Below are 12,890 nucleotides of genomic sequence, written 5' to 3' on the forward strand. Positions count from 1 at the left end.
TACAAAGATATATTTCAATAGATAGATGGTCTTCAAACACTTCAAATAACTATAGAATATGGCATTTAATATGTTTAAAAAGCTAAGGGTTTTTATGATAGTGGAACACATCAGCTCCTTACAGCACAATTTTGCTTCAAAAGAAAATGATAGGCATCAAAGAAACTCCATATGAAGTTTTTTTTTCTTTGTGGCAAAAGCTAGCTATTTGGGCAAGGAAACTGCCTTTGCCTAGACTGCTGACAATATACTGTCCAAACTGGACAAGCAAGATGCAAGAAAGGTGACTGCCAAACTTGGCCAAAATGCCCCACTTCTCAAAAATGTCTGTCAGATATGCTAGGTCTGTAGGCCAAAGTTGGATGCCCCAATGTTACAGAAGAACTTTGGGTGACTATTAGGGAGCCAAATATTTCTATCATTGGGTAACATTATACCCTCTTGAGGGCTTTGATGGAATTAAAAACTAAATAACTAGACTTTAAGATTTCTTTAGTTATAATAAAAAGGCAAGTTAGGTATAAAACTTTAAACTCACAAAGATAGGTGGTTTTTTTTCTCTAAATTTGCCAAATACAGATGGATTAGATATTGTAACTGTAATTCTTACTTGATAAATGTTTTGTTGTATATAATTTTACTATGTTAAAGTTGAAACCTTCCTTTTAATTAGACAAAATGGGGGAAATGTGAACTATTCCTTTACACTGTGTTTGGTTTAGTAAAGGAGCTGCCTGCACAGGTAGAGGTTAGGTGGGACTAGAAGACAGAAAGAGAGCATAAAGAAGAGGATTCTTAGTTGCAAAGAGATGCAGAGGAAACAGGATTTTATTTTTATATATGTGTATATGCCTGTGTGACTATGTTCCACATTTGTACAGGTACTCCTCAGACCAGAAGAGGGTAGTGAGTCAGAGGAACAAGAACACATGCACTCATGAGTCCTAAATGTGAATATTGGGTGAGGAACCAGGGTCTTCTGCAAGAGGAGCAGGCCATGTAACCATCCCTCTAGCTCCTTTTCACCTTGCTCATATAAATGTGACTTGTTTGTAGCTAACATCTGTTGCTTCTCTTAGTCTCACAACTTTCCTATTACAGCTGTTTTCTAGAAACTGACATAAAGGGCCAGACCAATGAACACTTTCTCAGTCTATGCAATTTGACTCAAAAGGAAGTTATATAATAACATGGAGAGGTCAAGAAATGTGTGTTAAATATGAATGATGAAGAGACTGTTCAACATTAAGAATAAAGAGGGGAATATTGGACCCACCTATCCATGTGGAACCACCTTGAGCCTGCCCTCACCTGATCTTTGGGCCCAATCACTTGCCTTCTGCCTGAGGTGAGTCTGGGATGAGCCCAGGCCAACAACCCCCCCCCCCATCCTTTCCTGGGAACTCCCTGGGTTAGCTCTGCGTTTCACTCCCTCCTATAACCTTGGCCTGAATAGTTCAGTCCTGGTACTCCAGTCCATACACCACCCAGAACCTGCCTTTCTCTCATCCTTAGCCCTGCTGGGCCCACTGCTCAGGTTGAGTGTTTGGCCAGAGCGTGGGTCCAACATCCCCTTCATCTCTTTGGAACTTTCTGGGTTAGCTCTGGGCATACTGGACCTGCCTATGCACACAGGACAACCTTGAGCCTGTCTTCACCTGACCTTTGAGCCCCATCGCCTGCCCTCAGCCTGAGTGCTTGAGACCATCCAGAGCCTGCCTTCCCCACATCATTGTCACTGCTGTGGCCTCTGCTTAAGAGATCTCCAAGAGAGCTCAGATCATCCAGAGTTACAGACACAGAACTCCTGACCCACCTACACCCACCAGGAGAGCAGGGGAGGGGGGAGGGAGAGACTCCACTTGCACCTCCTGGAAGAAGTGATGAGAAGACAGTAATACAAGAAAACACCCAACGATAGAAAGACCAGTATGACATCGCCAGAATCTAGAGACTCTACACCAACTAGACCTGAACACACCACAGCAGATGAAGCAGAAGCAGAAGAGAATGACTTAAAAAATAACTTCATAAAAATTATAGAGGCCCTTAAAGAAATGGAAGGAAAAACAAACAAAAAATTGGAAGAACTAGAGGAGAAAGCCAAGCAAAAAATGCAAGGAATGAACAAATCTCTTAAAGAAAGCAAGGAAAGCCAAGAAAAACAAAAACAAAAACAAAAAACAATCAAACAGATGAAGAAAACAATTCAAACAGTTCAAGACCTGAAAACTGAAATAGACACAATAAAGAAATCACAAACTGAGTGAATGCTGGATATAGAAAAACTGGGTAAATGATCAGGAACTATAGATGCAAGCAAACCAACGTCGAAGAGAGAAAATCTCAGGCGCTGAAGATAAACTAGAGAAAATAAATTCATCGACCAAAGAAAATCTTGAATCCAACAAATCCTTACCACAAAACATCCAGGAAATGTGGGACACCACGAAAGACCAAATCTAATAATAGTAGGCATAGAAGAAGGCAAAGAAGCCCAACTCAAAGGTGCAGAAAACATATTTAACAAAATTATTGAAACAAACTTTCCCAATCTGAAGAAAGATATGCCTTTGAAAGTACAGGAAGCATACTGAACACCAAATAGACTGGACCCCCAAAAAAATTGTCCCCACATAATAATCAAAACACCTAACATACAGAATAAAGAAAGAATATTATGAGGAGTGAAGGGAAAAGGCCAGGTAACATATAAAGGCAGATCTATCAAAATTACACCTGACTTCTCCATGGAAACTCTGAAGGTGAGAAAGTCCTGGGTAGATGTTCTACAAATACTAAGAGTCCACAGATGCCAGCCCAGACTACTATACCCAGCAAAACTCTCAATCACTATAGATGGAGAAAACAAGATATTCAATGACAAAGCCAGATTTTCACAATACATATCCAAAAAATCCAGCCCTACAGAAGAAAAACTCCAATCCAAGTAAGTTAACTACACTCACAAAGACATAGGCAATAGATAATCCCACTTTACCAGAACCCAAAAGAAAAAGCAGGGCAAATATACTCACAGTACCAACAACAATAACAAATCAAAAACAAACAATAATTAACAATCAATGGTCCTTACTTTTCTCCAATATTAATGGTCTTGACTCACCTATAAAAAGACACAGGCTAACAGAATGGATACGATGACAGAATCCATCCTTCTGCTGCATACAAGAAACACATTTAAGCTTCAAAGACAGACACTACTTCAGGGTAAAGGGTTGGGAAAAGATCTTCCAATCAAATGGAACCAAGAAGCAAGCAGGTGTAGCTATCCTAATATCTAACAAGTTAGACTTCAAACCAAAATCAGTCAAAAGAGATGAAGAAGGTCATTTCATATTCATCAAAAGAGAAATCCATCAGTACAAAGTCTCAGTTCTGAAAATATATGCCACATATACAAAGTCACCCACATTCGTAAAAGAAACACTACTAAAACTCAAAGCTCATATAAAACCTCATACACCAGACAGAAATTTAACAAAGAAACAAAAGAACTAACAGAAGTTATGTCTCAATTGGGTTTAACAGACATCTATAGAACATTCCACCCAAATATAAAAGAATATACTTTCTTCTCAGCTCCACATGGAACTTTCTCTAAAATCGACTACATACTCGGCAACATAACAAATCTCAACAGGTACAAAAAAATCGGAATAGTCCCCTGTATTTTATCAGATCACCATGCTTTATAGTTGGAATTCAACAACAACACAAATTGCAGAAACATTACAAACTCATGGAAACTGAACAATGTGCAATTGCGCCATTCCTAGGTCAAGAAAGAAATAAGAAAGAAATTAAAGACTTCCTAGAATTCAATGAGAATGAAGACAGAACATATCCAAACTTATGGGACACTTTGAAAGCAATGCTATTGTGTCCATATAAAGAAACTGGAGGCTAGTCACATTAGAGAATTAACAGCACAACTGAAAGCCCTAGACAAAAAGAAGCAAATTTACCCAAGAGGAGTAGATGCCAGGAAATAATCAATCTGAGGGCTGAAATCAATAAAGTAGAAACTAGGAAAAAAAGGCAAAGAGTTGGTTCTTCGAGAAAATCAACAAGATAGACAAATCCTTAAATATACTAACCAAAAAGCAGAGAGAGAACATGCAAATCAGCAAAATCATAAATGAAAAGGGGGACATAAAAATGGACACTGAGGAAATCCAGAGAATCATCAGGTCATACTTTGATAACCTGTATTCCACAAAATTCAAAAATTTAACAGAAATGGAAAAATTTCTGGATAGGTATCAGTGACCAAAATTAAATCAAGAACAGATAAGCAATTTAAATAGACCTATGACCCCTAATGAAATAGAAGCAGTCATCAAAAGCCTCCCAACCAAAAAATAAAAAGCCCAGGGCCAGATGGCTTCAGTGCAGAATTCTACCAGAAATTCAAAGAAGATCTAATACTAATACTCCTCAAAGTGTTTCACACAACAGAAGCAGAAGGGTCATTGCCAAAGTCTTTTTATGAGGCCATTATCTTGGTACCCAAGCCACACAAAGACACAACTAAGAAAGAGAACTACAGACAAATATCACTCATGAACAGTGATGCAAAAATACTCAATAAAATACTGGCAAACCTAATCCAAGAATACATCAGAGAAAGCATACACCATGACCAGGTAGGCTTCATCCCAGGGATACAGGGATGGTTCAACATATGAAAATCTATCAATGTGATCCACCATATAAACCATATAAACATATGACCATCTCACTAGATGCTGAAAAAGCCTTTGACAAAATCCAGCACCCTTTCTCAATAAAGGTCTTGGAGAGATCAGGGATAACAGGAACATACCTAAACATAATAAAAGCAATATACAGTAAACCAACAGCCAACATCAAACTAAGTGGACAGAAACACAATGTGATTCCTCTAAAATCAGGAACAAGACAACGTTGTCCATTCTCTCCATATCTCTTCAATATTGTACATGAAGTTCTAGCTAGAACAATAAGACATCAAAGGGAGATCAAGTGGATACAAATTGGAAAGGAAGAAGTCAAACTTTCACTATTTGCAGATGACAGGATAGTTTACATAAATGACCTGAAAAACATCTACCAGGGAACTCCTACAGTTGATAAACACATTCAGCAAACTAGCAGGATACAAGATAAACTAAAAAAAAAAAGAAAAGAAAAAGTCAGTAGCCCTAATATATACAGACGATAAAAGGACTAAGAAAGAAATCAGAGAAACATCACCCTTTACAATACCCACAAACAACATAAAGTATCTTGGGATAATGCTTACCAAACAAGTGAAAGACCTATATAGCAATAACTGCATCTTTAAAGAAAGAAAAAAGATACCAGAAAGTGGAAAGGTCTCCCATGCTCTTGGATTGGTAGGATTAACATAGTAAAAAATGACAATCTTGCCAAAAGCAATCTACAGATTCAAGGCAATCCCCCATCAAAATCCCAGCACAATTCTTCACTGACCTTGACAGGATAATACTCAACTTTATATGGGAAAACAAAAGACCCAGGATAGCCAAAACAACCCTGTACAATAAAGGAACTTCTGGGGACATCACCATCCCTGAATTCAAGCTCTACTATAGAGCTATAGTCCAGAAAACAGCTTGGTATTGGCACAAAAATAGACAGGAAGACCAATGGAATCAAATTGAAAATCCTGATATTAACCCACACACCTATGATCACCTGAATTTTGACAAAACAGCTAAAAGTATATAATGGAAGGAGGAAATCATCTTCAACAAATGGTGCTGGCACAACTGGATGATGGTGTGTAGAAGACTGCAGATAGACCCATATCTACCACCATGCACAAAACTCAAGTCCAAATGGTTCAAAGACCTCAACATAAATCCAGCCACACTGAACCTCTTAGAAGAGAAAAGTGGGAGTGAACGAATTGGTATGGGAGACCACTTCCTGAATATAACTCCAGTAGCACAGACACTGAGATCAACAATTAAGAAATGGGACGTTCTGAAACTGAGAAGCTTCTGTAAGGCAAAGGACACAGCTGATAAGACCAAATGGAAGCCCACAGACTGGGAAAAGATCTTCACCAATCCCACATCTGACTGAGGGCTGATCTCCAAAATATACAAATAGCTCAAGAATCTTGTAACCAAAACACCAAACAATCCAATTAAAAAGTCGGGTACAGAACTGAATTCTCAATAGAGGAATCCAAAATGTCTGAAAGACACTTAAAGTGTTCAACATCCTTCAAAACAACTCTGAGATACCATCTTACTCCTGTCAGAATGGCTAAAATCAAAAACACCAATGACAGCTTATGCTGGAGAGGAAGTGGAGAAAGGGGAAACACTCTTCCACTGCTGGTGGGAGTGCAAACTTGTACAGCCATCTTGGAGATCAGTTCCTCAGGCAGTTCCTCAGGAAAAAGGAACTCAGTCTTCCACAGAACCCGGCAATTCCACTCTTAGGCATATAGCCAAATGATCCATATCCATGCAACAAAGACATCTCTTCAACTATGTTCATAGCAGCATTATTTGTAATGGCAAGAACCTGGAAGCAACCTAGATGCCCCTCAACTGAAGAATGGATAAAGAACCTGTGGTACATTTACACAATGAAATACTACTCAGCAGGGAAGAAAAAAATAATGGAATCTTGAAATTCGCAGACAAATGGATAGCACTTGAAGAAACCATCCTGAGTGAGGTAACCCAGTCACAAAAAGAGGAACATGGTATGTACTCACTTATATATGGTTTTTTAGACATAGAACAAAGGATCACCAGCCTATAATTCACACCACCAGGGAAACTAGGGTACAAGAAGGAACCTAAGAGATTCGTATAAGGTCCCTTACAGAAGGGGAAAGGAACAAGATCTCCTGAGCATATTGGCAGTGGGTAGGGGATCATTGAGTAGAGAGGGAGTTCAGAGAAAGAGAAGGGGTGGATAGGAGAACATGTGGGGTCAGAAAGATTGAGTAGGGGAACAAATAGAGGAGAGAGAGAGAGAGAGAGAGAGAGAGAGAGAGAGAGAGAGAGAGAGAGAGAGAGAGAGAGAGAACCTTATAGGTGTAAAGAGAAATCTGGCACTAGGGATATGTCCAGAGATCTACAAGGATGACACTAAGAATCTAAGCAATAGATTCTTATCCTACCCCAATAATAAGATTGATCACTACCTTATATTGCCATCCTAGATCCCCATCCAGTAGCTGATGGAAGCAGAAGCAGACACGCACAGCTAAACACTGAGCCTAACTCCTGGAATCCAGTTGCAGAGAGGGAGAAGTGATGAGCAAAGGGATCAAGACCAGACTGGAAAAACCCACAGAAACAGCTGACCTAGGCACCTGGGAGCTCACGTCCCCCCCCCCCCAGCCTGATAGCTGGGAAACCAGCATAAGACCAACCCAGACCCCCTGAATGTGGGTCTCAGTTAGGAGGCCTGGGAAGTGTATGGTACTTCTGACAATGGAATCAGTATGCATCCCTAGTGCAGGAACTGACTTGAGGAGCCCATTCCCCATAGAGGGATACTCCCTCAGCCTAGAGACATAAGGGAAGGGCCTAGGCCCTACCCCAAATGATTTGACATACTTTGATAAGTCCCTCATGGAGGGCCTCACCCTCTCTGGGGAGTGGATGAGCGATGGAATGGGGCATCTGTGGGGGTCTTGGAAGGGAGAGGGAACTGGGATTGATATGTAAAATAAAAAGAAATATTTTTATAAAAGAACCTGCTTTTATACAAACTAAAGGCAAAGCAGAACAAAGAGCAGCAAAGTCAGTAAGCTAGTTCCCTGCTCCGTCCTTGAATCAGAGCAGGCAAGTTGGCTATCAAGTGAGTCCTGCTAGCAGCAAGCAGCTTCATTCTCTATCTCTGTGTCTTTTGGCTGGCCTTCACCAGCCTGCATCTTAAGATAATGCCTTTCTTGAGGGATTAGTGATAATATGAACAAAGGAGTCAAAACCATGATTGGGAAAACCACAGAATCAGCTGACCCAAGCTAGTGACTGACTCAGGTCTGACAAATGGGGAACCTGCATAAGACTGAACAAGACTCCCTTAATATAGATGACAATGGTGTGCTTGGGACAATATATGAGACCATTGGCAGTGGATCCAAGATCTAACACTAATGCACAAACTGACTTAATGAAGCCCATTCTATATGGAGAGATACCTTACTCAGCCTAGACAAAGAGGTTTGGGGGGTAGAGATGTGCCTTGGTCCTACCTCAACGAGATGATGGTATAGACTTGGTAGACTTCCTAGGGGAGGCCTTACCCTCTCTGTGGAGCAGATGGGAGGTGGGGGGGTCAGTGGGGAGAGAGGAAGGAGGAACTGGGATTGAAATGTAAAAAATTAATAAGAAAAATTAAAGAAAAGAGATAATGCCTTCTTTCTCTTGGGCTTATAAGAACGTTCTCATAGCTCTCAAGGAGACTGAAGCAAGCAGGCTTGATCTCAAATGACTTAAAGTCAGAATAGACTCCAGATGGAAGCCGAGTCAAACATGGATTACCACAGGTGGGCTGTAAGCAATTCTCATTGAGTGGCACCAACTACACAGCAACCAGAAACTTTAGTATATTTTTTTATGTATAGTACAGGAGGAAGGGTTAGCTAGACTCTGTAGGAAATAAGAGGTTTTGGTAAGTAGTCTCCAGCTATAAACATTCAGGAAGAGAACCTGCAGTAGTTGCTAGTTTTGCACATACTGGTCAATTATTTGTAAATACTCTAATTTGTTGCATTGTCAACATTCCTACACAGACTAGAGGACAGCTTTGCCAGTTCCAACCCTGACCTGTACAGGAAAGGCTTTGCCATTACCATAGATCAGAGGCATTGTGAGGTTTAAGGAAAAAGGATTCTATTTTAGAATTTATACACATGTAAGATTCTGCAATTGCTGATAAGGGGGGAAATATAAACAAGTTTTTAGTCAAAATAGGAATAGGATGAATTCCCTAAGAAGCTTATTTAGAAAATATTAGGTTACATAGATACAGGAAAACAGACTAAGAAACTCCACCCTAAGACATAGTTAAACTGAGCTGCTGATGTCTACTTTTGTAAGGCTGCTTGGCCCTTCCTCTTTTTTGAAAAGTGTACAATCTGTCCTTCCTCTTGAGAAGTGACCGCCACCAGTATCCACTTAGACGGTGTCTTAGTTAGGGTTACTATTGCTGTGATAATCTAAAGCAACTCATGGGGGAAAGGGTTTATTTCACTCACAGTTCCGTATAACAGTCATCATCAAAATTGTGAGGTCAGGAACTCAAGCATGGAGGTAGGGGCTAATATAGGGACCATGTGGGAGTGCTTTTTACTAGCTTGCTCATAATGACTTACTCAACCTGTGCTCTTATAGAACCCAGAACCACCAGCACAGGGGATAACCCCTGCCCACAATGGGCTGACCCCTCCCCCACCGATAGATAATTAAGAAAATGCCCTACAGCTGGACCTTACTGAGACATTTTCTTAATTGACATTCCCTCCTTTCGGATGACTCTATCTTGAAGCTGACATAAAACTAAAACTAGCTGGACCACCCATAAAGGTGCAATAAGTGATACTCACATGTCAGTGGCAACCAACAGCTGTCTAATTGGACTTAAGCACCACTCAACAGGAGAAAATCATGGCTGGTGCTACATACTTAGCCAGTTTCTCAGGGAATACTGAGGTTGTGGACCTTAGAAAAGAATATACTACCACCACTTTATTAGACCAGCATCATTCCTCTACATTAGAAATCTTACCCGTGTACCCACTAACACCCCTCATCAGAGAGCAGCATATGGAAGCAAAAATCAAAAAAACAAAAACAAGAAAAAAAACTGAACAATGCAGAGATCCGAAGGCCTTGGGGAGTCCAGCCCCGATGGATACAGCTGCATCTCATTCAGGAAATACCGTGGAAGAAAAGGCAGAAAGCAGCTCAACTAACAGCAGCAAAAATTGTGGTGGAGGCAGCTGGTGAGATGGCTCAGTCAGTAAAGTGCTTGCCTTAAGCATCTACCTGAGGAGAGAGAGCCCCAGAACCCTCGCTTTGTTCAGTTTGGTTTTTGTCAAGCATGCTATATGTGCTTGTAATTCTGGTGCTGGGACAGCAGAGACAAATGGACCCTGAGGATTACAGGCAGCCTAGCTGACTTGGTTAAGTTCCAGGTCTCAGTGAGAGACACTGCCTGTCTCTAAAAGTGAGGTGACTGTTTCTAAGAAGCAACACTGGAGTTGTCCTCTGGTCTCCTCATGCATACAAACAGAGGTGCGTACTCACACACATGAACACACACAGGAATGGAGCAAGTGGTCATGGAACATGCCTGCAACCCCAGCCCAGGACTGGCTGAGGCAAGAGTATCACAAATTGCAGGCCAGAAAGATCCTGTCTACAAATTCATAAATTATCTTAACACCAAATAGTGAAAAACCTTTGCCACTACTAAAGGAAAATAAGACCATGTTTTGCTTACACATACTTTGAAGCAAGTGAAACTTTAAAACATGATTAGCTTTGATCAGAATTTTTAAATCAATGCTTTAAACTGAGAAGTAAAGGATTCCGCTAAGTTAAAGAGAGAGAGAGAGAGAGAGAGAGAGAGAGAGAGAGAGAGAGAGAGAGAGAGAAACCAAGGTTACTCCATAAAGAAAACTATTTGTTGGAAGACCGTGAAGTATAGATTCTTCTTGGTATAAGAACCAGAAGACTGGGCACTGACGGCAAGATGATAGGAAGCTGCTGAGCTGGGGTGAGATTGCTTGAACCGAGCAGGTCATGTAATAAAACCATAACATAAAGGCTCTTCAAGGAAGACAAAAATAATTACTCTTTGTAACTCCCGAATCCACAAAACAAGCACAAAAATGTTGGTGCACCCTTAAAGCACCTGTTCCTCCCTCTCTCATGCTCAGCGGTGACTGCTTTGCCTGTGCCCAGTGAGGAATCTTCCTGACTCCTTCCTTTTCAGGTGAAGGATGGGGGTGACCCGGTTCAGAGAGATGGTTCCAGAGGACCAGAGTGTAGTTCCCAGCAGCCCCAGAGGATCCCACACCCCTTTTTTGGCCAACTCCAACATCCACATGCCCGTGTATATATACCGCCACTTTGACACACACATACAATAAGAATAAATCCTGAAAGAAAAAGAGAAGGAAGAGAGAGGGAGGGAAGGAGGAAGGGAGGGAAGGAAGGAGGAAGGAAGGAAGGAAAGAAGGAAGGAAGGAAGGACACTTTTCAAGTAGAGAATTGTAGCTAATGCTTGTAATTCCAGCACTGGAAAGCCTGAAACAGGAGGACGGCCACGAGTTTGAATCCAGCCTAGGCCAGCTACATCCTCGCTCAACAAAACAAAAAGCAAAGCAAAACAACAACAAAAAGATTTGCTTTTAACTCATTTTCAGGCGGATATTTGTGACTGATTAGTCAGTAATACCTATCCGCGTTTATGTATTTTATTCAGGATTCATTTCCTAAAACAAAACCAGCTAAAATAGTAATTTTCACCTCTTTCCTTTCCGGAATCACCTTGTAGCTCTGGGACCCTACCGCCCTCCCTTCCGGCTCCCTCCTGCCCATCCCTCGCTCCATGCGTGCGCATGCGTGTGTGCGTGTGTTTACGCGTACTTTTCCAAGCCCCGCATTCCTTTGAAAACCAAACGCCGACTAGGCAAGCCAGAAACCAGAGTCCCTCTAGTATCGAGGACCTGGGAGAAGAGCCCAGGGTGCCTACTAAACAGGGTATAGAGCGCATCCTGAGTATGGTCTATTCTGACCCAGCAACCACGTTCCGAGGACCCAGCTCCCAGAGGTCGGGAGCAGACACTCGGGGTGGGAACCCGCACGCGTCAGGGCTCCAGGGAACACTGTCTGTGGGTCGGCCCGGCCCACCTTCGTGACGCCCACCTTTGCCGCGCCCACCGCCCTCTTCTGAATCTCAGAAGCTCAACATCTGCAGAGGGACCACTCAGGGTGCTCCTTCCTGGTGTTCCTTCCCAGCTGACTGCTTTTCTAAACGCTGCGAGAGCACACATATCCCGGGTCATTTTGTTGTTGTTTGTTGGGGGTTTTCACCCCTCTCATTTTTTCGTTTCTAGTTCATTCCTCTGGGGACAAGCCATGTGTCCGTCCCCGGCTGCCCCCAATGCTTCCTCCTCCAGCACCACAATGTAGCCAGGATCTGGAAAACTCTGACTGAGCCACGTGGCACTACTGGCATGCCCTGACGAGGTGGCCGAGTGGTTAAGGCGATGGACTGCTAATCCATTGTGCTCTGCACGCGTGGGTTCGAATCCCATCCTCGTCGATCTGGGTCTTTTGTTCAAAAACGAAGATTTATATGTAGTTATGAATTCAATTCTAGCTAGAGGTTTATATATATATAGCTATGAACTCAAGTCTAACTTGCTTAAGATGGCGGCTTGGTTCCAGCATATCAAATGTTACTAAGCTGTTAGGTGCTCACTGTTCCATGGATGTGAGTCCCTGGCTTGATCAATTTAACCACACCACACTTATGGTAAGTGAAGGAAAAAAAATCAAGAAACCAGGATGAAAAAAGAGAAAGGGGTTGGGGGATGAAAAGGAGAGCTGGTTGAAGCAGAAGTCCCTTCTTTACTACATTTTATTACTTTAGTTTCATTATGGCATTTTCATACATATGTATGTTTATACCAGTCCCTCTGTCAGAAATCAGCATACTGTGATCACTACAAAAAAGGGGGGGGGGGGTTTCAGCGTGCGCACACGCACCAGAACCACCATACCAGACTAAAATTATTACTGCTTACATACTTTGTACACAAGGAAACATATGCTATCTTTTCACGTGTGTTTTGGATCTATCTAGTGAGTAGA

The 12,890-nt window shown here is 41.7% G+C and overlaps 1 non-coding gene across 1 annotated transcript; it reads left to right on the plus strand.

Moving 5' to 3' along the window:
• Nucleotides 1–12,257: 12,257 nt before the first annotated feature.
• On the plus strand, nt 12,258–12,339 carry Trnas-gcu (transfer RNA serine (anticodon GCU)). The gene has a single exon. It is a non-coding gene; the product is annotated as a tRNA-Ser (tRNA).
• The last annotated feature ends 551 nt before the right edge of the window (nt 12,340–12,890 follow it).

The sequence above is a fragment of the Phodopus roborovskii genome, unplaced genomic scaffold, assembly GCF_943737965.1.
Source record: "Phodopus roborovskii unplaced genomic scaffold, PHOROB, whole genome shotgun sequence".
NCBI lineage: Eukaryota > Metazoa > Chordata > Mammalia > Rodentia > Cricetidae > Phodopus > Phodopus roborovskii.